This window comes from Panthera onca, chromosome B2, assembly GCF_046562875.1.
Source record: "Panthera onca isolate mPanOnc1 chromosome B2, mPanOnc1 haplotype 2, whole genome shotgun sequence".
NCBI classification, from domain to species: Eukaryota; Metazoa; Chordata; class Mammalia; order Carnivora; family Felidae; genus Panthera; species Panthera onca.
Window position 1 is genome coordinate 81010945 of NC_138343.1, and position 27924 is coordinate 81038868.

The following is a 27924-nucleotide window of genomic DNA, read 5'->3' on the forward strand; positions in this document are numbered from 1 at the left end:
GCCTTGTACTGCAAATGTTGTTGTTTAATGAGCCTTCCACCATGCTTTCTTGAGATAAATGTGTTTACAACTTGTGTAGTTTCCTCTGTGGCCTCTCTTTATGCCATCTGTGTTTTGGAGAACATTTTTGACTCATCATGGTTGACACATGGTGTGCAAATGATAATGCTAGACCTGTGGCAAAGAGACAAACGAGGTATATCTTATTGGATGTTATAATGCAAATTCTGTTACAGTTCAGCCATCTTCAGGAAATGATTCAGGAGAGAGGGGCAGTAAATGGGTGGGGGACATTTTTTGAAATTAAGAAGGGCTATCAAAGCTATCAACCTGGGAGAAAAAATTAGTTGTAGGAAGGAGAGTGGAGAGAAACCATAGTCAGAAGAATATAATGACTTCAGATGATTTGATGAGAAAGGAAGTACAACAGTTTTTGGAGGATTCTAAGACCTCAAGTCTTGAGAAAGGATGCTTTAACTACCCTAACTGCTAATTGCATTTTGGCTCGATATCCACCAATGTATCTCTGTGCCTAAAGGATTCTTTATTTATTTTTTCCTGAGATAGTAATGCTTTTATTTATTTATTTATTTATTTATTTATTTACATTTGTATTTAATTTGTTTTAATTTGCATCCAAGTTAGTTAGCATATAGTGCAACAATGATGTCAGGAGTAGATTCCTTAAAGCCCCTTACCCATTTAGCCCATCCCCCCCAGAACCCCAGTAGCCCTCTGTTTGCTCTCCATATTTAAGAGTTTCTTATGTTTTTTTTTTTACTTTTTACTTTTTATTTTTTTTATTATTTATTTATTTATTTATTTATTTATTTAATATATGAAATTTTTTGTCAAATTAGTTTCCATACAACATCCAGTGCTCATCCCAAAAGATGCCCTCTTCAATGCCCATCACCTACCCTCCTCTCCCTCCCACCCCCCATCAACCCTCAGTTTGTTCTCAGTTTTTAAGAGTCTCTTATGCTTTGGCTCTCTCTCCCACTCTAACCTCTTTTTTTTTTTTCCCTTCCCCTCCCCCATGGGTTTCTGTTAAGTTTCTCAGGATCCACATAAGAGTGAAAACATATGGTATCTGTCTTTCTCTGTATGGCTTATTTCACTTAGCATAACAGTCTCCAGTTCCATCCACGTTGCTACAAAGGGCCATATTTCATTCTTTCTCATTGCCACGTAGTACTCCATTGTGTATATAAACCACAATTTCTTTATCCATTCATCAGTTGATGGACATTTAGGCTTTTTCCACAATTTGGCTATTGTTGAGAGTGCTGCTATAAACATTGGGGTACAAGTGCCCCTATGCATCAGTACTCCTGTATCCCTTGGGTAAATTCCTAGCAGTGCTACTGCTGGGTCATAGGGTAGGTCTATTTTTAATTTTTTGAGGAACCTCCACACTGTTTTCCGGAGTGGCTGCACCAGTTTGCATTCCCGCCAACAGTGCAAGAGGGTTCCCATTTCTCCACATCCTCTCCAGCATCTATAGTCTCCTGATTTGTTCATTTTGAACACTCTGACTGGTATTTTTTTATTTTTTTAATTTTATTTTTTATTTTGAAATTTACATCTGAATTAGTTAGCATATAGTGCAACAATGATTTCAGGAGTAGATTCCTTGGTGTCCCTTACCCATTTATCCCATCCCCCCTCCCACAACCCCTCCTGTAACCCTCAGTTTGTTCTCCATGTTTATAAGTATCCCCTGTTTTGTCCCCCTCCCCGTTTTTCTATTATTTTTACTTCCCTTCTCTTATGTTCTTCTGTCTTTTATCTTAAAGTCCTCATATGAGTGAAGTCATATGATATTTGTTTTTCTCTAATTTCGCTTAGCATAATACCCTCTAGTTTCTTTTTTTTTTTTTTTTAATTTTTTTTTTCAACGTTTTTTATTTATTTTTGGGACAGAGAGAGACAGAGCATGAACGGGGGAGGGGCAGAGAGAGAGGGAGACACAGAATCGGAAACAGGCTCCAGGCTCCGAGCCATCAGCCCAGAGCCTGACGATTACCCTCTAGTTTCATCCACGTAGCTGCACATGGCAAGATTTCATTCTTTTTAACTGCCGAGTAATACTCCATTGTATGTATATATACCACATCTTCTTTATCCATTCATCCATCAATGGACATTTGAACTCCTTCCATACTTTGGCTATTGTTGATAGTGCTGCTATAAACATTGGGGTGCATGTGTCACTTCAAAATAGCACACCTGCATCCTTTGGATAAATACCTAGTAGTGCAATTTCTGGGCTGTAGGGTATTTCTCTTTTTAGCTTTTTGAGGAACCTCCATACTGTGTTCCAGAGTGGCTGTACCAGCTTGCATTCCCACCAACAATGCAAAAGAGATCCTCTTTCTCTGCATCCTCACCAACATCTGTTGTTGCCTGAATTGTTAATGTTAGCCATTCTGACAGGTATAAGGTGGTATCTCACTGTGGTTTTTATTTTTATTTCCCTTATGATGAGTAAAGTTGAGCATTTTTTCATGTGTCGGTTGGCCATCTGGATGTCTTCCTTGGAGAAGTGTCTATTCATGTCTTTTGCCCATTTCTTCACTGGATTATTTGTTTTTTGGGTGTTGAGTTTGATAAGTTCTTTATAGACTTTGGATACTAGCCCTTTATCTGATATGTCGTTTGCAAATATCTTTTTCCGTACCATCGGTTGCCTTTGAGTTTTGCTGATTGTTTCCTTCTCTGTGCAGAAGTTTTTATTTTGATGAGGTCCCAATAGTTGATTTTTGCTTTTGTTTCCCTTGCTTCTGGAGACGTGTTGAGTAAGAAGTTGCTGCGGCCAAGATCAAAGAGGTTTTTGCCTGCTTTCTCCTCGAGGATTTTGATGCCTTCCTGTCTTACATTTAGGACTTTCATCCATTTTGAGTTTATTTTTGTACATGGTGTAAGAAAGTGGTCCAGGTTCATTTTTCTGCATGTTGCTGTCCAGTTTTCCCAGCACCATTTGCTGAAGAGACTGTCTTTCTTCCATTGGATATTCTTTCCTGTTTTGTCAAATATTAATTGGCCACACGTTTGTGAGTCCATTTCTGGGTTCTCTCTTCTGTTCCATTGATCTGAGTGTCTGTTTTTTTTTGTCAGTACCATACTGTCGTGATGATTACAGCTTTGTAGTATAGCTTGAAGTCTGGCATTGTGATACCTCCTGCTTTGGTTTTCTTTTTCAAGATTGCTTTGGCTATTTGGGGTCTTTTCTGGTTCCATACAAATTTTAGGATTATTTGTTCTAGCTCTGTGAAGAATGGTGGTGTTATTTTGATAGGGATTGCGTTAAATATGTAGATTGCTTTGGGTAGTATTGACATTTTAACAATATTTGTTCTTCCTATCCAGGAGCATGGAATCTTTTTCCATTTTTTTGTGTCTTCTTCAATTTCTTTCATAAGCTATCTATAGTTTTCAGCATATAGATTTTTCACCTGTCTGGTTAGATTTATTCCTAGGTATTTTATGTTTTTTTGTGCAATTGTAAATGGGATCGATTCCTTGATTTCTCTTTCTGTCGCTTCATTGTTGGTGTATAGGAATGCAACCAATTTCTGTGCGTTGATTTTATACCCTGCAACTTTGCTGAATTCATGGATGAATTCTAGCAGTTTTTTTGTGGAATCTTTAGGGTTTTCCATATAGAGTATCATGTCATCTGTGAAGAGTGCAAGTTTGACCTCCTCTGGCCAATTAGCATGCCTTTTATTTCTTTGTGTTTTCTGATTGCAGAGGCCAGGATTTCCAATACTATGTTGAATAACAGTGGTGAGAGTGGACATCCCTGTCTTGTTCCTGACCTTAGGGGGAAAGCTCTCAGTTTTTCCCCATTGAGGATATTATTGTTGGGTCGTTCATATATGGCTTTTATGATCTCGAGGTATGGTCCTTATATCCTTACTTTCTTGAGAGTTTTTACCAAGAAAGGATGCTGTATTTTGTCAAATGCTTTCTCTGCATCTGTTGAGAGGATCATATGGTTCTTGTCCTTTCTTTTATTGATGTGATGAATCATGTTAATTGTTTTGCAGATATTGAACCAGCCCTGCATCCCAGATATAAATCCCACTTTGTCATGGTGAATAATTTTTTTAATGTATTGTTGGATCCGGTTGGCTAATATCTTGTTGAGTATTTTTGCATCCATGTTCATCAGGGAAATTGGTCTATAGTTCTCCTTTTTAGTGGGGTCTCTGTCTGGTTTCAGAATCAAGGTAATGCTGGCTTCATAGAAAGAGTTAGAAAGTTTTCCTTCCATTTCTATTTTTTGCAACAGCCTCAAGAGAATAAGAGTTAACTCTTCCTTAAATGTTTGGTAGAATTCCCCTGGAAAGCCATCTGGTCCTGGACTCTTGTTTTTTGGGATATTTTTGATTGCTAATTTGATTTCCTTACTGGTTATTGGTCTGTTCAAATTTTCTATTCTTTCCTGTTTCAGTTTTGGTAGTGTATATGTTACTAGGAATTTGTCCATTTCTTCCAGATTGCCCATTTTATTGGCATATAATTGCTCATAATATTCTCTCATTATTGTTTTTATCTGCTGTGCCGGTTGTGATCTCTCCTCTTTCATTCTTGATTTTATTTATTTGGGTCCTTTCCTTTTTTTTTTTTTTTTTTTTTTTTTTTTTTTATCAAACTGCCTAGTGGTGTATCAATTTTGTTAATTCTTTCAAAGAACCAGCTCCTGGTTTCATTGATCTGTTCTACTGTTTTTTTTTGTTTTTTTTTTTGGTTTTGGTAGCATTGATTTCTGCTCTAATCTTTATTATTTCCTGTCTTCTGCTGATTTTGGGTTTTATTTGCTGTTCTTTTTCCAGATCCTTAAGGTGTGAGGTTAGTTTGTGTATCTGAGATCTTTCTTCCTTCTTTAGGAAGGCCTGGGTTGCTATATACTTTCCTCTTATGACCACCTTTGCTGCGTCCCAGAGGTTTGGGGTTGTGGTGTTATCATTTTCATTGATTTCCATATACTTTTCAATTTCCTCTTTAACTGCTTGGTTAGCCCATTCATTCTTTAGTAGGATGTTCTTCAGTCTCCAAGTAGTTGTTACCATTCCAAATTTTTTCTTGTAACTACAAGAAACATTTCTAGTTTTATAGTATTGTGGTCTGAAAATATGCACGGTAAGATCTCCATATTTTTGTACTTGCTGAGGGCTAATTTGTGTCCAGTGTATGGTCTATTCTGGATAACGTTCTATGTGCACTGGAGAAGAATGTATATTCTGCTGCATTAGGATGAAATGTTCTGAATATATCTGTTAAGTCCATCTGGTCCAGTGTGTCATTCAAAGCGGTTGTTTCCTTGTTGATTTTTTGATTAGATGATCTGTCCATTACTGTGAGTGGGGTGTTGAAGTCTTCTACTATTATGGTATTACTATCGATGAGTTTATGTTTGTGATTGATGTATATATTTGTGTGCTATCACATTTGGCACACAAATGTTTACAATTTTTAGGTTTTCTTGGTGGATAGACCCCTTGATTATGCTATAATGCCCTTCTGCGTCTCTTGATATAGTCTTTATTTTAAAGTCTAAATTGTCTGTTATAAGTATGGCTACTCTGGTTTTAGCCTGATGGATGGTTCTCCATCCCATTACTTTCAATCTGAAGGTGTCTTTAGGTCTGACGTGGGTCTCTTGTAAATAGCATATAGATGGATCTTGTTTTCTTATCCATTCTGCTATCCTATGTCTTTTAATTGTAGCATTGATTGCATTGACGTTTAGAGTGAGTACTAAAAGATATGAATCTATTGCCATTGTGATGCTTGTAGAGTTGGAGTTTCTGGTGGTCTCTGGTCCTTTCTAATCTTTGTTGTTTTTGGTATTTTTTTTTTTTTTTTGCATCTTTTCTCCCCTCAGAGAGTCCCCTTTAAAATTCTTGCAGGGCTGGTTTAGTGGTCACAAACTTCTTTAATTTTTGTTTGTCTGGGAAACTTTTTATCTCTCCTTCTATTTTGAATTACAGCCTGCTAGATAAAGAATTCTTGGCTGCATATTTTTCTGATTCAGCACATTTGTATATCTTGCCACTCCTTTCTGGCCTGCCAAGTTTCTGTGGATAGGTCTGCTGCAAACCTGATCTGTCTTTCCTTGTAGGTTAGGGACTTTTTTTCCTTGCTGCTTTAATGATTCTCTCCTTGCCCGAGTATTTTGTGAAATTGACTATGTTGTGCCTTCTTGATGGTCGGTTTTTGTTGAATCTAATAGGGCTCCTCTGTGCTTCCAGGATTTTGATGTCTGTGTCTTTCCCCAGGTTAGGAATATTTTCTGCTATGATTTGCTCACATAGACCTTCTACCCCTATTTCTCTCTCTTCCTCTTCTGGGACCCCTATGATTCTGATGTTTTTCCTTTTTAATGAATCACTGATTCTTAATCATGCTCTTTTGTCTAATCTCCCTTTTTTTCCTGCTTCATTATTCTCCATAAGTTTGTTGTCTATATTGCTGATTCTCTGTTCTGCCTCATCCACCCTTGCCGCCACAGCATCCATCCATGATTGCAGCTTAATTATAGCACTTTTTATTTCATCCTGACTAGTTTTTACTTCTTTTATCTCCTCAGAAAGTGATTCTAGTCTATATTCAATTCCAGCTAGTATTCTTATTATCATGATTCTAAATTCTGGTTCAGACATCTTGCTTGTATCTGTGTTGGTTAAATCCCTGGCTGTCATTTCTTCATGCTCTTTCTTTTGGGGTGAATTCCTTTGTTTCATTATGTTGAAGGGAGAAAGGGAATTAATGAGGTAGAAAAATTAAAATTATAAAAAAATTAAAATAAAAAGTATTAAAATTAAAAAATTAAAAACACACACACACTAAAATCGAATAAATGATGCTAGATCCTAGGTATGTTTTAGTCTGGGTGTTGAAAGTGGTTTGATATATTAGAGAAAAAAGGGGGAAAAAAAAGGAAATCATTTGATAATTTGAAAAAATGAATACACTCAAATAGACTAAAATGAAATGATGGAAGTAAAATAGAATTTGAAAAAATTTACACAAAAGTAGAGAATATAGTGGAAAAAATTGATGAAAAATGTTTTTAATAAAAATTAAAAATAAAAATGTATTTTTTCTCTTTCTGTATTCAAGAAAAAGAAAAGAAATGAAAAAGAGAAAAAAGAAAAAGAAAAAAAGGAAATCATTTAAAACTTTGAAAAAGTGAATACACTGAAGTAGACTAAAATAAAATGATGGAAGTAAAATAGAATTTGAAAAAATTTACACAAAAGTAAAAAATATAGTAAAAAAATGAAAGAAAAATATTTTTAATAAAAATTGAAAATAAAAATGAATTTTTTCTCATTCTGTATTCAAGAAAAAGAAAAGAAGTGAAAAAGAGAAAAAAAAGAAAGAAAATTGAATAGATGGACCCGCTAACAGACTGAAATATGACTGAAATTACTTTGCTTTCCCCTAGAAGTCAGACCATGAAGCGCTTTATAGTCCATAAAGTAAGCAGGCAGTGAGACTTGTGTTCTTGAAGAGTGAGGTCAGCCCAGTTGGGCAGGGCTTGGTGTAATGGCTCTGTTCTCCACTTGTCAGTGCTGCTAGCCTACTGGATTGTTTTGGCGCTCATAGGTGCATATGCACATGTGTGAGGGTGGTGAAAATGGCGTCACCCAGCTACCCAGTCTCTTGTATCAGAACTCTTTTCTCCCCGATCAGCAATCCCACAACCGTCCTTTGTCTTCAGCTTTTGTCCACTCCCCGCTTCTTCACTGTCCGTGACCAAGCCCCAGGCAGTACCTCTCTCCTGAGTTTTGTCTCAGATGCGGCTGTTTTCCCTGGCCCCTTACTTCTGAAGGACTGCGGCTTTGACCCATTCAGCCCCTCTGTGGGAGGATCTCACCGAGCAATGGCTTAATGAGCAATGGCAGAATGTTGGCTGCACCCAGGAACTCTTGATGGACCCTGCTGCTGTCGGTGCCCCGAGACTGTGGCCAGGAGCCAGCCTGCCCCCAAAAAAGATCATGAGATAGTGTAGCAGCAGGGTTTCAGGAATTATGGAAAACCACAACACACATCACAACCCTTAACAACGTTTTTCCAGCACCAGCGAATGTGGCCGGTCTCTGTGGTCTGCTGGGCCCTGGTGGCCTCACAGCCTCTACCAAATGTCCTGCCAGCAGTGGAAACCGTTTCCCCCCATGTGGCCTGAGAACCTCCTGGACCCCACTCTATTCCCAGGGATTCACCCTTCCCACCAGAGCACCTCCAGGTATCAAGCTGTGGTGTTGCAGACTCTGTGCTCCCTGTTTACAGTCTTTTTTTTTTTTTAATTTTTTTTAACGTTTATTTATTTTTGAGACAGAGAGAGACAGAGCATGACGGGGGAGGGTCAGAGAGAGAGAGGGAGGCACAGAGTCTGAAACAGGCTCCAGGCTCTGAGCTGTCAGCACAGAGCCCGATGCGGGGCTTGAACTCACGAACCGTGAGATCATGACCTGAGCTGAAGTTGGATGCTTAACTGACTGAGCCACCCAGGCGCCCCCCCCCCCCCCTTTTTACAGTCTTAATGGAATTTAAACTCTCTCCTTTATCCTTTCTCCCTTTTTAGTTTAGTCCCTGCAGCTGTTTCTAATTTTCCACTTTCTCTGCAGCTGCTTTTGGGGAGGGGTGCTTTTCCCATATTCTCCCCACCACCCTCAGTCTCCATCCTCTCCTCGCCTGCAAAAGTGGCTCCCTACCCGCTGCAGCTTCTTGCTCCCCAAGTTCACCTCTCCACGCCACATACCTGCTGAATTCTGTGGTTCAGGTTGTGCAGATTGTTTGTTAATCCTCAAATCAGTTTTCTAGGTGTGCAGGATGGTTTAGTGTTGGTCTGGCTATATTTCATGGACGCAAGACACACGAAAAAGTTTCATGCTGTTCACCTATCTTGGCTCCCCCCTAAACAAATCAAAATTTTTTTTTAATGTTTATTTGTTTTTGAGAGAGAGAGAGATAGACAGACAGAGAGTGTAGGGGTGGGGGCAGAGAAAGGAGACACAGAATCTGAAGGAGGCTCCAGGCTCTGAGCTGTCAGCACAGAGGCTGATGTGGGGCTTGAACTCACAGACTGCGAGATCATGACCTGAGCTGAAGTCAGGTGCTCAACGGACTGAGCCACCCAGGCTCTCTGAGAAAAGCCTAAAATATTTTAGATAAACAAGAGTAGTGAAGAGAGACTGGTCCTACCAGGTACTTTACTGCATTATAAAGCTACAGTAATCAACATTATTATTATTTAAAAAAAAATTTTTTTTAACGTTTATTTATTTTTGAGACAGAGAGAGACAGAGCATGAACAGGGGAGGGGCAGAGAGAGAGAGGGAGATACAGAATCAGAAGCAGGCTCCAGGCTCTGAGCCATCAGCCCAGAGCCCAACGCGGGGCTCGAACTCACGGACCGTGAGATCGTGACCTGAGCCGAAGTCGGATGCTTAACCGACTGAGCCACCCAGGCGCCCCAACATTATTTTTATAGTATAGAAACAGTATGTACTTAAGAAATTTATTTCTTTATATAATCATTCAACATATAATAAATACAGAATTTCAAACCAATTGAGTAAGAATAGACTATTAAAAATGACATTGGGACAATTATCTAATTATTGAGACCAAAGAATTAATGTTTAGCTTCTTCTTCATATGATTGATCCTAAATAGATTAAAGAAGTCCTAGAAAATGTAGTAGAATTTAATGTGTATATAATTTTGGGATGGTGAAAAATTTTGAAGATATTAAAGCCTTAAAGATTGATAATTTATCTACAGGAAAAATTTTAAACTGATTAATTTTTTTAAATGTTTATTTTTGTGAGAGCACAAGCTGGGAGGGGCAGAGAGAGAGAGAGAGAGAGAGAGAGAGAGAGAATCCCCAGCAGGCTCTGTACTGTCAGCAGACAGCCCAACGTGGGGCTCAAACCCACAAATCGTGAGATTATGGCCTGAGCTGAAGTCAGACAGTTAACCGACCAAGCTATCCAGGTGCCCCTAAAACTTCTGAATTTTAAACACACTCCATACACATAAATTAAAAGAAAAATTGATGGCTCTTATAACAAAAAGAACAGAAAATAACAAATGTTGGTGAGGATGTGGAGAAACTGGAAACTTTGTCCACTATTGGTGGAAGTGTAAAATGTTGCTGCTGCTATGAAAAACAGCACAGCAGTTCTCCCAAAATTCAGTATCAAATTACCAGGGTGCCTGGGTGGCTCAATGATTTAGGCATCTAACTCTTGATTTAAGCTTAAGTCATGATCTTATGTATCCTGGGTACAAGCCCCATATCAGGCCCTGCACTGACAGCATGGAGGCTGCTTGGGATTCTCTCTGCCCCTCTTGTGCTCTCTCTCTGTCAAAAATAAAGAAAATAAACTTAAAAAATAAAAATAGAATTATCATGTGATCCAGCAATTTTACTTCTGGCATATAGTCAAAAGAATTGTAAACAAGGACTTGAAAAGATATTTGTATACATAGCAGCATTATTCACAATATCCAAGGGGGTGATGGAATCAAAGTATCCATTGACAGATGAATAAACAAAGTGTGGTGTATACTTTGGAATATTAGTTACCTTAAAATAGAAGGAAGTTCTGACACATGCTACAATATGGATGGACATTGAGGACATGTATGTGGGTGAAATAAGCCAATCACAAAAGCACAATACTCTATATATTATGAGATATCCAAATTCATGGTGACAGAAATTAGAATGGTAGTTGCCAGGGGCCGAATGAGGATGAGGGGAATTGGGAGTTATTGTTTAATGGGCACAGAATTTCAGTTTTGTAAGGTGAAAGTCTTCTGGAGATGGATGGTGCTGATGGTTGTACAACAGTGTGAGTGTACTTAAGGTCACCGAAATTGTACACTTAAAAATGGTTAAGATGGTAAATTTTATGTTATGTGTATTTCACCAAAATTAATAATAATGATAATAATAATAGGAATGGTGACACTTATCTGGATTTTATTTACACTCATCTTTCTTTTATTAGCTAAATGATTTTAAGCCAATTTGTTAAACTCTCAGTGTCAAATTTTTTCATTATATGGTTACTTTGAAGACTCAGTGAAATAATTCCTGTAAAGTGGGTTTTACAGTGCATGGAACATAGTAACTGCTCAATAGCTGGATGCTGCCTACTATTATGTTAAAAGTCAAATGATAAACATATATTATAGATGTATAGAGTTGATACGTAAAGAACTTTTAACAAATGAGTGAGAAAATGATACTGCTCCCAGAGTTTGTGGACAAAGGACATGTTAGGCATTTTGGTTTTCAAGGAATAAAGACATTTCCAGGTTAGCTTTGATTAGGGACTTTTTGAAGAATAAATAAAAGAGATAGAGTCACACAGAAATCCAAGAATAGGAGAAACAGCACAAGATTAGAAATAGATCTAAGGTAGTTCGGGGGATTCGGATAGTAGAATCTCCATATATCTCCTCTTGTTTAATCTATGTCTCATTTCTTCTTATCTAATAAATTGTTGCTTTGCACATTTATCCATTTTGTCAATATCACAGATTTTGCTCACTCTTGTTTTGTGCTTCCTTATATCTTTGATTTTTTTTATGACTCCAATTTGCTTTTAGTTGTTCATGGATCTTAGAGCATTTTCAAGCTTCATTTCCTATGGCTAATAGCCTAATTTTTCTCCCATTTACTCAAATCAAATTATTAAAAATGGAATCTGATTGGAATTTTGTTTGTTTTAAGAATCTTATTGGACCTTTCTTTGTTTCTGGCAAAGTTTTTTCTTACCATGTTGTCTTGAAGCTCACTGTTCAGCTGACTTTTGGCTGCCTTTATATTACATGATCAGCTGTAGTCTAATCAACTGTGATTAATCTGGGTGGCAGATTTCTGTGTGGAACAAAACAGACCATCTAGGGCTGTCTCTTCTGAAGTGGCATTTTTCTTTTTTTACTTTTCTTTTTATTAATCACTTTTGTAATGACAAGATTGTTGAGCTTTTCCAGTTGACGATGAACTCTTCCTTCAGTGTTTATGTCTGCTTTTAATAGTTTATCCCTAACTGTTTCCATCACCTTGTTCACAAGCTGCTAATCTGTTATCCAATTTTCCATCTGTAAATCAGAACTGGGCAAAAGTGCAGTGGGAATGTAAGATAACCAAACTAGCAAACTTGATTTACCATAATTTATAGAAAACAATAAGTCAATGAACTTTGCATTGGGGTAATTTTTGTTTTTGTTTTTGTTTTGTTCATTTGTTTGTTTTTTGAATATGTACATGATATTGGTGCAGGGGCTTTTGGATTACTTCAGGTTTGTTCTGGGTTCTGGAAAAATGAGGTGGCTAAAGTCTATTAGATTTAGTGTAAGTTTCTCATACATTTGAGCTGATGTGACACCTTTATTCACAGTGTAACATATTCCTTTATGTATTATTTTCTTCGGCATAGTGCCTTTGCTATGAATTGTTTCCTTTTCAGTTAAAAAAAAGTAAGCCAAATTTTCTTGTTATCTTTTGGTTAAGGAAGGGTGTACTTTTTTTCAGGGAAAACAATTAAAAGTAATATAGAACTCTACAGTGTGAAAGCAAGATGATCTTTTTATGCAAATACTACCTTAAAGTTTTTAACCATCTGTTCTTAATTGTGCTTGTGGGAGATTATTCTCATATTCTAAGAGACGTACTGTGAATGCTTAGGTATGTATCTAAGACAGCTCAAGAAAGTAGGGATCAGCATCATGTATGTTAAAAAAAATTTGTCAAAGGAAAAATTTTTCCTGTATTTGTGCATGAAAGATGGAAATGGAAAGAAAAATACATAAATTTTCTATTTCAGTGGTGGAAAGGTAAACCATTGTGATTCTATTCGGGGGCCCACATATATGCATATCATGTAGTAAGACAATAGCAATAAACTATTTCTATTTTTTCTTGTTTGTTATAAATTAAACCTTGTTGTTTTCCAGGACCTTCAGTGATTTTAAAGGAAGATAACACAAAGATGGATAGGAGCATGTGTTTGGCTCAGTCAGTAAAGCATCCAGCTCTTGATTTCGGGGCAGGTCATGATCTCACCATTTATGAACTATAGCTCTGCATCGGGCTTTGTGCTGACAACGTGGACCCTGCTTGGAATTCTCTCTCCCTCTCTCTCTCTCCCTCTTTCTGCCCCTCCCCCACTCCCACCACACACACACAGACACACACACACTCTCTCTCTCTCTCTCAAAAAATACAAAGATGGACAAAGTATTGCCTCTATCCCACCTATACCTGGGGAAGTCAGTATAATTTTAATGTAAAAAATTGGTGGTAGCTTGCAAAGGAAGACTTCCTGAAAACTTTCAGAATGAATCTTGAGTCTTGGAGTGCTAGTACCAAGTGGGTAAGATGCTGGGACAACAGAGTCAACAGTATTTCTGGATTGCACATTAAATGCAGAATACAGAAAAGGATATAATACTGGTTCCAGTTTTGGGTCATGTGATTTATGTATAGTCTGATGGATTTATAGATGGGCAGTGAAATATCAATGGTATCAAATATTGTTAAGATTGTCAGTTTGACTGCAGACAAGCAGCATAAATAAACCTCTGTCCAAGTGGGAATTTGTTCTGTGGCTTTTTCTCTCTTTCCAACTCAGCAAAATCACAAGAAAAGCATAAAATCCAAAAATACCTTGGAGATCAAATACGCACATTTTATAAATTAAGAAATGGGGGGTTTAGAGAGGTTGAACAAGTTGCTCTAGGTAACCCAGACAGAGAGTGGTTGAATCAGGATGGGAAGCCAGATTTGTAGTGAAATTGACATTTTGATATACCGCATGGAACTTTCACCCTGTTGTGCTTGTGGAAATAGTAAATCATTCCACACTGTACTACTAAAATAACTCTTTTGAAGTTTGTTACTATTTCTTGAGGCTTAAAATTGTTGTTTGTTTGTATTGGGCAGCCTTAATGGTTCTTCTCATACGTAGAGAATTTATGACCGAGTCTTCTCCTTGTATGTTTTAAAAGGTGATCAGAGGTTATTAATGGACGTATTGTGGGACCAGTATCTTGCTTTGTGTCAGAGTAAGCAGATGAAATGTGGTTGTGTAATTGCTGTGTGTTGGTAATGACTCTAGACTGCAAGCTAAAACATCTGGATTATGGTCCCACTTCTGCATTAATTAACTGTGTGTTCTGAGTCTTAATTTCCTCATTTGACCAAAGAAGGCTTCAGTTAAATAATCTCTAAGGTCCCCATAAGCTGAAATATATAATATTCTAGATCAGGAAAAAGTTAGGGAAATTTTAGTCTACACTTATAACAGGGCTGATATGGGCTAAAGATTTGAAAAAAGTCTAAGTCTACTTCATAACAATTCACTAAAAAATTGTCCAACTCTTAATTTCATACTGGATTTTGGATTTTCTTACAAAATTATTAACTTGAACTTTCAAGCAGTAAGAAGCAAGTACATCTGTCTTTATAAATGCATTATAACTATACTGAACTCCCTGTACCACTAATAAACATGCTCCCATGCTTACTGGCCTTTGCACATATTGTTTTCCCTGACTACCATTCCTTCTACCTTATCTTGGCTCTGGCCTAGCAAACTCCTACCTTTCCTTTAAAATCCATCACAAATGTTACCTCCTTGAGAAGAGTCCTGTAACTATCTTGCTTGTCAGTCAAACCAGTATTTATTGTTTCCCTACTATGTGCAAAGCATTCTGTCAGTAGCTAAGGATGGTCACAGCTCCAGCTCTCATACCTTAGTAAGGAAGGTTGACATCAAGTAAATAATTATAAGTAAATAGTAATTACATCAATACAAAATAATGTGAGGGAAAAGCATGGAGTGCTCTTGGAAGGTCTATTGGGAGGAACTAAAGTCAGGCAGGATTGGTGTCTCTCTTCTCTGGATTCCCAAAGCATTTTATTGCATATCTCTACTGTGACACCAGTATTAGAAGTTAAGTATCTATCTCTTTTAAGCCTGCGTTGTAGCTACTAGCCACATATGGCCTTTTAAATTTAAATTTAAAAGTAATTAAAGTAAAATAAAATAAAAATTTATTTCCTCAGTCACAGTAGTCACATTTCAAGTGCTCAGTAGCTACATTTTCTAGTGGCTATCATATTGAACAATGCAGATAGAGAATATTTCCATCATCACAGAAAGTTTTATTGAACAGTGTTGCTCTAGCCTACGAATTCTCCAATATCAAATATTGTGTTTCATTTGTCTTTGTATCCCTAGGGCCTGGAACAGTTATTTACATAACAGAAGCTCAATACTGATTGATTGATTCATTTACTTAAAAAATATTTGTATATATGCCTATTACATGGCAGGTACAATTCTAGGTATTGAAGGTAAAATAGTGAACAAAAAATAGTTTCAACTTCCATGGAGCTCACATTTTAGTGGGGTTGAGAAGAAATGGACAACAAACCAACAAGCAAATATATAATCTATCAGATAGTGATGAGTACTATGGAGAAAAATCAAACAGGTTAAGTTACATATCAAGTAGCAGGAGGACAAGGGTTGGGTGTGATGGGTTGACTTTTTATATAAAGTGGACAAGAAAGGCCTCATTGAGGGAATGAGTCATGTAGAGGGAGCAGCAAATGATGTCCCTGCGGCAGGAGTGTGTTTGACTTGTTCCAGGAACAAGGAGGAGACTGGTGTTCCTAGAGTTGAGTGAGTACTGCAAAGCATCATAGAAATGATAGTGGACAGCAGAGTAAGGAGCACTCACTTGATACTCCAAGTGAGATGGGAAAATATGGGAACTGTTGAGCAGAGGAAAGAAGGGATCAGAATTATGTTTTAAGTGTGATTGATCCAGCTGTTGCATTGGAAATAGACTGAAGGGGTTAAAGCCGAAGACCAGCGAAAGGTTTTAAGGCAGGGGAAAATAGCAGCTTGAATGGGTGGTGATCATGAAGGTGGTTGAGTAGTGTCCACATTTTGAATATACATCAGGCACCATATGCTGATGGATTGGATGGGAATTGGGAAGGGAGGAAAGAGTCAAGGGTGATTCCAAGCATGTTGGCCTGCGCAAGTAGAAGAATGGACTTTGCATCAACTGAAGTGAAGACTGAAAGTTGGGTAGGAAAATCAGGAATTCGGTTTTGGAAATATTAAGTTGAAACATATGTTGGGCATGAGTTATATACTGGTGTCTGAGGTCCAGCTAGAGGTATAAATGCTTGTTGACTGACTAACGGAATGAGTAAATGAAAAATTACTATCTTAAAATAGCAGTTCTGAATGTGAAGCTGCAGGGTTTAGATGTGGGGAATAGTTTGTACACAGACAAGACAAATTTCAAAGACGAGGCCTTAGAATGTGAACAAGCTGTAGATGTGTGCCAAATAAGTAAGATTGATTAATACATTTCTATGATTATTATTTGAACAGGGATTTGGGGAATCTTAAATCCAAAATATCCTCTGGTTCAGAAGATGGGGCAGGATGTGTTAGTTTCCTATGGTTGCTATCACAAATGACTACAAAGTTAGTAGCTACAATAATGCAAATTTATTATTTACAGAGGAGCAAGTCAGAAATTTAAAGTGAGTCTCAGGCTAAAATCAAGGTGTATGCCAGGCTGTGTTTCTGTTTAGAGGTTCCAGGGGAGAATTTGTCTTTCTCACATTGTAGCACTCTCTGGCTCTCCTGCATCTCTCTTTTACTTATAAGAACCCTTGTAATTACATTGAGCTCACCTGAATAATCCAGAATAATCTCCCCATCTCACGGTAGTTGATTGGCAATCTTAATCCCATCTGGAACCTTAATTCTCCTTTGCCATGTAATATACTCACAAATTCTGGGGATTAGGATGTGGATACCTTGGGAGAGGTGATGTCTTGAGTTCTTTCTTTTACTGCCAAAAGATCAATATACAATAATAGAAGTGATTGAGAGGATGTCTAAAGTATAAACAAACTCCAATTAGACATCCTCTCAAATGCTTTTATTACTATATATTGATCTTTTGACACTAAAAGCCAAAAAAGGCTGAGAAAAGCTAAGCAAAGAACAATTTGAACAGGAATCCACATTTATATGAAGTTCTGTTTTCAATTAACTTAAGAATATTTATGGTATATGTAAAAACAAACTCAGACCTAAGAATATCATGCTGGAGGGTGTATATGTGTGTGCCTGTATTTGTGTAATTACTCCATATAAACATAATTATTGGTTATAAATTTTATGTAAAATCATATTAAATAAAATTCATATTAAATGAATACTAGAGTTTGTTCTGTGCTACTCTCAGGATTTATTTTTGGTCATTTATGTATACCTTAGATTTATAAGGGCCTTATTTTCTGAACTTAATATGTAAAATGCAAATGTCCTTATGGGTCATAGGATTGAACATTTGAGGCTGAGAGTATCCTGGAGTAACTATTGTATTTTGTTGGTCTCAGAAGTGTTAAATCTTATTCTGAAATGTCTCTCCTAGTCATTGTCACCAACATTCTCATGGCTGCCTTTTCAGCCCAGGCCAGGATGGCTGTTATCAGTTTTCTAACTGGTGTTACTCAGGTGAATCAGGAGGCAGAGAGTACAGTGGGTTAAGAGAGTGTTCTGGAATCAAATTATCAGAGTTCAGTCTTATTTTGGCTACTTTCTAGATGGATGGCTGTAGACATTTACCTTACCTCTGTAAACCTCAGTGTCCTGTCCTGTACAATGGGGATAGTACTGATTGCATAGAACTGTTATGGGGTTTATATTAAATTAGGAGTTAATGAACTTGACTAAGACAGCAAATTGTGAACTTACTGATTCTCAGATCCAAATCTATCTCTTGTTGTCCTGGCTTTTGATAATTGAACTGGACCCTTTGCCAACTGATGCAATGGTAGGTTTGTTAATAGAGTGTGCTAGAAGGGTCCTGCAATGCATAGTAGAGGATGAAGCTTTTCTTCCCAGTTTTTGGGTCTTTTTTTTCCTCCTAAGGCCCAGCTATCGGTGGTATGTGGGAAACCCAGTGGAGGTCACCCTCCAGTGAGTTTCTCTGGCACTGCAGTGGGCAGTTTTCTATATGCCATCTCTGACCTGCCCATATTCCAGCAGGCAGCTTCCATTAGACGAGCTTTGGCCTATGGTATCCCAGCAAATGTTACTGGCATCTCAGTGGACAGCTTTCTATGAAAGAGCTCTAGCCCATGTTATCCCAGAAATCCCTGACACCCAGCAGGCTCTAATCACCTTCTCCAAGGCTGAGGTGTGAATCTCAGACTGGTATTTAATAAATACCAGTAGGGTTTATTCTAGGATGACAGAGACGGTTTAACTTTATAAAATCTGTAATTAACCATGTTAACATATTGACAGAGAAAAATATGCTCATCTTAAGTTAACAAATCTTAAAAAAAACTGTGAATAAAAAAAGGATGTCTACATAAAACTTAATGTGAACTTCACATTTAATGGTGAATTAATTAGAAGCATTCTCTTAAAGTCAGAAATAATTTAAGATGCCTGCTGTCACCACTTGGATTTAGCATTGTACTGGATGTCCTAGCTAGCTCAATATGACATGGAAAATAAATAAGAGGTATGGGGAATAGAAGAATAAGAAACCAAATTGCCATTGTCACAGATGATATAATTATATACATATGAAATTTAAGAGAATCTAGTAGAAGTAATCAGAATTCATCAAGGAAAATGCTTACAAAACTGTACATTAAAATTAATGGCACTTGAGTACCATCAGATACAATAGATTAGAAATGTAATTTTAAAATATCCTATTCTTTTAGTCACAGAACTATAAAATATGCGAGATTAAATTTAACATAATATACATATGACTTTTATAGAAAAATTTATAAAACATTATTGAAGAATATATACAAAGACCTAAATAAATGGAGAATAAAGCCATGTTTTTGGGCAGGAAGTCTCAGTATTTTAAAATTTTGATTCGCCCCAAAATAATTTATAAAAGCAAAGCTAGTTCAGTCTAAATCTTAAGTTTTTTCAGAACCTGTCAAGCTGTTTCAAAAATTTATGTGGATGAATAAGGGGTCACGAATAACTAAAGGAAAACACTTGAAGAAGATTAAAGAGAATGAACTTACTCTATCATTATTAAGAGTTGTTATAGGGGCACCTGGTTGGCTCCATAACCCAAGTTGGGTTAAACATCCAACTTCGGCTCAGGTCATGATCTCAGGTTCATGGGTTCGAGCCCTGCATCGGGCTCTGTGCTGACAGCTCAGAGCCTAGCGCCTGTTTTGGATTTTGTTTCTCTCTCTCTCTCTGCCCCTCCCCAACTCATACTCTGTGTCTGTCTCTCAGAAATAAATAAGCATTAAAAAAAATAAAAGAGTTGTTATAAAGATACAGTAATTAAAATGTGTTGTATTAGCAGAAGGATACACAAATACATCCGTGTAAACAGAACAGGGAGCCTAGAAGCAGCCAGGTGTGTATATGAAAAATTAACCTATGAGAGTAGTGGCTTTCTGGTCAATGGTGAAAGATAAGATGATGGTGAGGCAATGGACTAGTCATACAGGCCTACCTGTAGTTGTAGGCCTACCTCCCACCATACACAAAAATTCATCCTAAATGGATTAATAACATAAAGACAAACTGAAAAATATAAAAAGCAATGAAAACAACTATGATGTTGGAAGTTAAGAAAAGAGCTCTTACACAAGACTTGAGAAGCACAAAGCTTAAAAAGATTATTAACTTTAGCTATTTAAAACAAAAAAAGATCTGTACATAAAAGGCCATAAAATGAAAAGATAAACCCCATACTGGGTGAAAATATTTGTAATCCAAGCAACCAATAAAGTATTAATAAATATATGTATTAAATAAAACTTTAAAAGCAATAAAAGGGAAATATTTCAATAAAGAATGACAAAAGATATGAAGAGTCAATTAATAGAAGAAAATTTTAAGACCAATAAATAAACAGTTGTAAATTCTCACTGATAGTTATGGGTAATGAAATTTAAAACAAAATGGGGCAACATTTCATTAACAAGTAGATTGCTAAAACTTAAAAACTGATCATATGATGTGTTTTGCAATAATATCAGAACATAAGAACTTTCAAAAACTGCTGGTCTTAGGATACATTGGTGCCTCTGCTTTGTTTTGTTTTGTTTTGTTTTATTTTTACATTTCAATTTTTTTCTTTAAGGGGAGTGAGTTGCATATGGGGGAGGGTTAGATGCTTTATAGACAAGGAAAAAAACTAATAGAACCAATTTATTCATCATAATCTTCATATTCATCTTCTTCATCCTCCTCCTCCTCTTCATACTCTTCATCCTTCTTGTCTTTCTCCTCTTCTATTTTTTTCTTGCTTTTCCCAGCCTTGATGACTTCCTTTTTTGCCACATCAGGCTTTCCTTTTTAGCTTGATATACAACAATATCCTTTTCATGTTTTTCCTTCAGCTTAGCAGCCTTCTTTTCATAAAACCACTTGTCATCTGCAGGAGAGTTACTCCATATCTCTCCCAGTCTCTTTGCAATGTTGCCAACGGATGGGTCAGGATGCTGTCCTTTGAGTTTTGGGCGATACTCAAAACAAAACAAGAAAAAGGTTGAAGGAATCCCCTTGGGTGCATCGGGATCCTTGATCTTCTTTTTTGTTTCCTCTTTAGGGGGGACATGAGTTTTCATTTCTTTTCCATAATGGGCCCTGTTTGCTTTTGCCACGTCTTCAAATTTTCCTTTCTCTTTGGAACATGGTCTTCCATCTCTTTGAGCACTTAGAAAACTGAGAAGTTGGCTGAAGCATCTGGATGCTTCTTCTCGTGTTCCTCTCATCAAGTTTGCATACAGAACGCATATGATGACATTTTGTATCTTGGCTTCTTAGGATCTCCTCTGCCCATGTTTAATTATTTTCCTCAGCCAGGCACTAAGTCGCCCAGTGCCTGTCTGGTTCTCACTTGCCCTGTCACTGTCTCTATGGAGCTCAATGTACTGCGGTGTCTGTGTCTGGTGAATGTACTTTGGAAAGTAATTTAATAATCAATGTCTATGGACTTGAGAATGTATACACACTACAAGATTACATTTCTACTTTTAAGTTATATATTGTGGTTGAACTCTCAAATGAAAAGGCATTCTCAAAACTATCATTGCAGCCTTGTTGTACTAACAAAAATTGAAAGGATCATAATTGTGCAAGAATAAGGGAATGGATAAATTAAGAAGAATGTATTAGAACATTAACAATTTAAAAAATGTAGTGGAAGAGTTCATGTCAGCATTCTGTGATTCTCTTAGGGAGGTAAGGAATGGTATCTCTAACACTTTATTCATATCTTTATTTATTTGTATCTGCTACATTTTGTTTTATAAATATCTGAGGCAGATTTTGCCAAATATCAACATTTGTTAAATTGGGGGAAGTGTGCTTCATATTTTGTTATATGGTTGAGACTTGAACAATGTAGTTTTGAACTGTGCAGGCCCACCTTTATGCAGACTATTTCAATAAACACAGTACAGAATGTAAGTGTATTTTCTCTTCCTTATGGTTATCCTAGTAACATTTTCTTTTCTTTAGCTTACTTTATTGTAAGAATACAGTGTATAAGACATATAACATGCAAAATATGTGTTAGTCAACTATTGCTGAGATTTCTGGTCAGGATTAGGCTAAAATCATTAAGTTTTTGGGGAATCAAAAGTTACACGTGGAGTGCTTGCTTCGGCAGCACACATACCAAAATGAGAACGATGCAGAGAAGATTAGCACGGCCCCTGCACAAGGGTGACACACAAATTCTTGAAGTGTTCCATATTAAAAAAAAAAGTCATATATGGGTTTTTGACTGTGTGAGGGTTGGCACTTTTAACTCCCACAAGTTTCAAGGGTCCACTGTATTATTATCTGTACTATTCCATATGTATGAAATAGTTCATAGTTAAAATTAAAATATTTATTTAAATGAAGGCAATACTCAAAATGTTAAGGTGTTTACCTATTCCTTATTTTGCCCCACTGCATAAGTTTGAGACTGTGGCTGTAATTTTAGATGGAGTCTTAAGTCTTAGTACTAAGAGAAGATATCTTGTTAATGATCATAAAAGAAGGGATTCTTAATCTTGGTTTCATTAGTGCTGTGCTCTAATTAACTAAGCTAACTGTCCACAGGTGACGACATTTATAAACAAATAAAAACCTTTGCTTGATGAGTTTGGACACTCATATGATTAAGATAAGGAACAGCTGTATTGCTTGTGGGACCAAGAACAACAAGATGCTGTTAACATTGCTAGTCAATCTGACATGAAAAATGTTACATAGTATAGAACATTTGGGCTATTAACATCTATCAAATAAAATTTTAAGTTGCATTTTTTATTGAGAGGATAGTTAGCAGTGGTTTGTTTTAATTTAATTTTTATAAAACAACTATGTGTGTAGAGTTGAAAAAACAGTAACTTTGAAGATAATTTGAGGACTTTGAAAAGAAGAAAAGAATCTCTTTTCTGCATTTACAGATATTTCAAAAATCCCATTTCATTTGTGAGGGTTAGGTTTCTAAAAATCTCATGGCAAGACAATTTCTTAAAGTTTTATTTATTTTTTGGTTATGGGACTTAAGGACCTAAGAGAAATATAGGGAAGGAATAACAACATTTATAGAGTAGATACATCAAAGCTTATATATACATACGCATGTGTGCATATACTTATGCATATAAAATATGTATAATTTAAGTGATACTAAAATATAAAATGCAACAAGAAAGGTAATGATATTATTCATAGTTTTTTTTGAGTAACAGCAAATATTGAATTGGTTTCATTTATTTTTTATTGGAAAGGGAGGGATCTGGCTTCTCCTACTCAAACCATGGTTCTTTACTCTCTCATCATTCAGATTCAGGTTTGAATTTAGTTGTGCATTTGTGGCTTTGAGGGATTTTGATGGCTAAGCATGGCTAATTGGCCCTGTTGAATGGTTTAGACACTTCAGAAGACATTTTCTGAAGTAACTTTTGGTTGTATAAAGTATGATCTTTGGGTAAGGTTGTGTTGGATTGATATTAGAGTATGCTAAAATGCTAAAGTTGGAAGTTTTTAGAATAATTTCCCCATCATTATTCCCCGAAAGCAGTAACAGAAAGGAGAATGAGGAAAGAGAGATCTGTGCCTTCTCAGAGACAATGCTATGGTTCTTGATCATCTGATTGATGCTAGTTACAGAAGAGGCCCAGCAATGCCCCCATATTAGATTTGGAATTGTCATGGTCACTGAAAGTGTTTAGAGAAGGAAATTCTCTAAACTTACGTAAAGGAACATAATGTAAAAGGAACTTATGGTCAGAGAGGGAGAACTCTAAACATATCTGACTGCATTAAACCATAGAATTATAGAATCCTATGTTATTAAAGCTGGAAGAGGGGGAGGGCGGAAGATGGCGGCGTAGGAGGACGCGGGGCTCACAGCGCGTCCTGCCGATCACTTAGATTCCACCTACACCTGCCTAAAGAACCCAGAAAACCGCCAGAGGATTAGCAGAAGGGAGTCTCTGGAGTCAAGCGCAGACTAGAGGCCCACGGAAGAGGGTAGGAAGGGCGGCGAGGCGGTGCGCGCTCCACGGACTGGCGGGAGGGAGCCGGGGCGGAGGGGCGGCTCGCCGGCCAAGCAGAGCCCCCGAGTCTGGCTGGCAAAAGCGGAGGGGCCGGACAGACTGTGTTCCGACAGCAAGCGCGACTTAGCGTCTGGGAGGTCATAAGTTAACAGCTCTGCTCGGAAAGCGGGAAGGCTGGAGGACAAAGGGAGGGAGAGCTGCTGAGCCCCCGGACGGCAGAGCTCAGCTTGGCGGGGAACAAAGGAGCCAGCGCCATCTCCCCCGCCCATCCCCCAGCCAAAATCCCAAAGGGAACCAGTTCCTGCCAGGGAACTTGCTCGCTCCGCGCAAACACCCAACTCTGTGCTTCTGCGGAGCCAAACCTCCGGCAGCGGATCTGACTCCCTCCCGCTGCCACAGGGCTCCTCCTGAAGTGGATCACCTAAGGAGAAGCGAGCTAAGCCTGCCCCTCCAGCCCCCGTGCACCTTGCCTACCCACCCCAGCTAATACGCCAGATCCCCAGCAACACAAGCCTGGCAGTGTGCAAGTAGCCCAGACGGGACACGCCACCCCACAGTGAATCCCGCCCCTAGGAGAGGGGAAGAGAAGGCACACACCAGTCTGACTGTGGCCCCAGCAGTGGGCTGGGGGCAGACATCGGGTCGGACTGTGGCCCCGCCCACTAACTCCAGTTATACACCACAGCACAGGGGAAGTGCCCTGCAGGTCCTCACCACGCCAGGGACTCTCCAAAATGACCAAACGGAAGAATTCCCCTCAGAAGAATCTCCAGGAAATAACAACAGCTAATGAACTGATCAAAAAGGATTTAAATAATATAACAGAAAGTGAATTTAGAATAATAGTCATAAAATTAATCGCTGGGCTTGAAAACAGTATACAGGACAGCAGAGAATCTCTTGCCACAAAGATCGAGGGACTAAGGAACAGTCACGAGGAGCTGAAAAACGCTTTAAACGAAATGCAAAACAAAATGGAAACCACGATGGCTCGGCTTGAAGAAGCAGAGGAGAGAATAGGTGAACTAGAAGATAAAGTTATGGAAAAAGAGGAAGCTGAAAGAAAGAGAGATAAAAAAATCCAGGAGTATGAGGGGAAAATTAGAGAACTAAGTGATACACTAAAAAAAAAAAATATACGCATAATTGGTATCCCAGAGGAGGAAGAGAGAGGGAAAGGTGCTGAAGGGGTACTTGAACAAATTATAGCTGAGAACTTCCCTGAACTGGGGAAGGAAAAAGGCATTGAAATCCAAGAGGCACAGAGAACTCCCTTCAGACGTAACTTGAATCGATCTTCTGCACGACATATCATAGTGAAACTGGCAAAATACAAGGATAAAGAGAAAATTCTGAAAGCAGCAAGGGATAAACGTGCCCTCACATATAAAGGGAGACCTATAAGACTCGTGACTGATCTCTCCTTTGAAACTTGGCAGGCCAGAAAGGCTTGGCACGATATCTACAGTGTGCTAAACAGAAAAAATATGCAGCCGAGAATCCTTTATCCAGCAAGTCTGTCATTTAGAATAGAAGGAGAGATAAAGGTCTTCCCAAACAAACAAAAACTGAAGGAATTTGTCACCACAAAACCAGCCCTACAAGAGATCCTAAGGGGGATCCTGTGAGACAAAGTACCAGAGACATCGCTACAAGCATAAAACATACAGACATCACAATGACTCTAAACCCATATCTTTCTATAATAACACTGAATGTAAATGGATTAAATGCACCAACTAAAAGACATAGGGTATCAGAATGGATAAAAAAACAAGACCCATCTATTTGCTGTCTACAAGAGACTCATTTTAGATCTGAGGACACCTTTAGATTGAGAGTGAGGGGATGGAGAACTATTTATCATGCTCCTGGAAGCCAAAAGAAAGCTGGAGTAGCCATACTTATATCAGACAAACTAGACTTTAAATTAAAGGCTGTAACAAGAGATGAAGAAGGGCATTATATAATAATCACAGGGTCTATCCACCAGGAAGAGCTAACTATTATAAATGTCTATGCACCAAATACCCGAGCCCCCAGATATATAAAACAATTACTCATAAACATAAGCAACCTTATTGATAAGAATGTGGTCATCGCAGGGGACTTTAACACCCCACTTACAGAAATGGATAGATCATCTAGACACACAGTCAATAAAGAAACAAGGGCCCTGAATGATACATTGGATCAGATGGACTTGACAGATATATTTAGAACTCTGCATCCCAAAGCAACAGAATATACTTTCTTCTCGAGTGCACATGGAACATTCTCCAAGATAGATCATATACTGGGTCACAAAACAGCCCTTCATAAGTTTACAAGAATTGAAATTATACCATGCATACTTTCAGACCACAATGCTATGAAGCTTGAAATCAACCACAGGAAAAAGTCTGGAAAACCTCCAAAAGCATGGAGGTTAAAGAACACCCTACTAACGAATGAGTGGGTCAACCAGGCAATTAGAGAAGAAATTGAAATATATATGGAAACAAACGGAAATGAAAATACAACAATCCAAATGCTTTGGGATGCAGCGAAGGCAGTCCTGAGAGGAAAATACATTGCAATCCAGGCCTATCTCAAGAAACAAGAAAAATCCCAAATACAAAATCTAACAGCACACCTAAAGGAAATAGAAGCAGAACAGCAAAGGCAGCCTAAACCCAGCAGAAGAAGAGAAATAATAAAGATCAGAGCAGAAATAAACAATATAGAATCTAAAAAAACTGTAGAGCAGATCAACGAAACCAAGAGTTGGTTTTTTGAAAAAATAAACAAAATTGACAAACCTCTAGCCAGGCTTCTCAAAAAGAAAAGGGAGATGACCCAAATAGATAAAATCATGAATGAAAATGGAATGATTACAACCAATCCCTCAGAGATACAAACAATTATCAGGGAATACTATGAAAAATTATATGCCAGCAAATTGGACAACCTGGAAGAAATGGACAAATTTCTAAACACCCACACTCTTCCAAAACTCAATCAGGAGGAAATAGAAAGCTTGAACAGACCCATAACCAGCGAAGAAATTGAATCGGTTATCAAAAATCTCCCAACAAATAAGAGTCCAGGACCAGATGGCTTCCCAGGGGAGTTCTACCAGACATTTAAAGCAGAGATAATACCTATCCTTCTCAAGCTATTCCAAGAAATAGAAAGGGAAGGAAAACTTCCAGACTCATTCTATGAAGCCAGTATTACTTTGATTCCTAAACCAGACAGAGACCCAGTAAAAAAAGAGAACTACAGGCCAATATCCCTGATGAATATGGATGCAAAAATTCTTAATAAGATACTAGCAAATCGAATTCAACAGCATATCAAAAGAATTATTCACCATGATCAAGTGGGATTCATTCCTGGGATGCAGGGCTGGTTCAACATTCGCAAATCGATCAACGTGATACATCACATTAACAAAAAAAAAAGAGAAGAACCATATGATCCTGTCAATCGATGCAGAAAAGGCCTTTGACAAAATCCAGCACCCTTTCTTAATAAAAACCCTTGAGAAAGTCGGGATAGAAGGAACATACTTAAAGATCATAAAGGCCATTTATGAAAAGCCCACAGCTAACATCATCCTCAACGGGGAAAAACTGAGAGCTTTTTCCCTGAGATCAGGAACACGACAGGGATGCCCACTGTCACCGCTGTTGTTTAATATAGTGCTGGAAGTTCTAGCATCAGCAATCAGACAACAAAAGGAAATCAAAGGCATCAAAATTGGCAAAGATGAAGTCAAGCTTTCGCTTTTTGCAGATGACATGATATTATACATGGAAAATCCGATAGACTCCACCAGAAGTCTGCTAGAACTGATACATGAATTCAGCAAAGTTGCAGGATACAAAATCAATGTGCAGAAATCAGTTGCATTCTTATACACTAACAATGAAGCAACAGAAAGACAAATGAAGAAACTGATCCCATTCACAATTGCACCAAGAAGCATAAAATACCTAGGAATAAATCTAACCAAAGATGTAAAAGATCTGTATGCTGAAAACTATAGAAAGCTTATGCAGGTAATTGAAGAAGATATAAAGAAATGGAAAGACATTCCCTGCTCATGGATTGGAAGAATAAATATTGTCAAAATGTCAATACTACCCAAAGCTATCTACACATTCAATGCAATCCCTATCAAAATTGCACCAGCATTCTTCTCGAAACTAGAACAAGCAATCCTAAAATTCATATGGAACCACAAAAGGCCCCGAATAGCCAAAGTAATTTTGAAGAAGAAGACCAAAGCAGGAGGC

At 37.7% G+C, this 27924-nt stretch overlaps 1 long non-coding RNA gene, 1 other non-coding gene and 1 pseudogene across 2 annotated transcripts in view; 2 read left to right on the top strand and 1 right to left on the bottom strand.

The window, feature by feature from the left end:
* LOC132667386 (uncharacterized) overlaps positions 1-27924 on the top strand; it is a 210738-nt gene that overhangs the window by 87717 nt on the left and 95097 nt on the right. The window lies entirely within an intron of this gene.
* Positions 20224-21011, bottom strand: LOC132667385 (high mobility group protein B1 pseudogene; annotated as a pseudogene).
* Positions 21738-21844, top strand: LOC132668070 (U6 spliceosomal RNA). Its single transcript, XR_009605442.1, has one exon. It is a non-coding gene; the product is annotated as a U6 spliceosomal RNA (small nuclear RNA).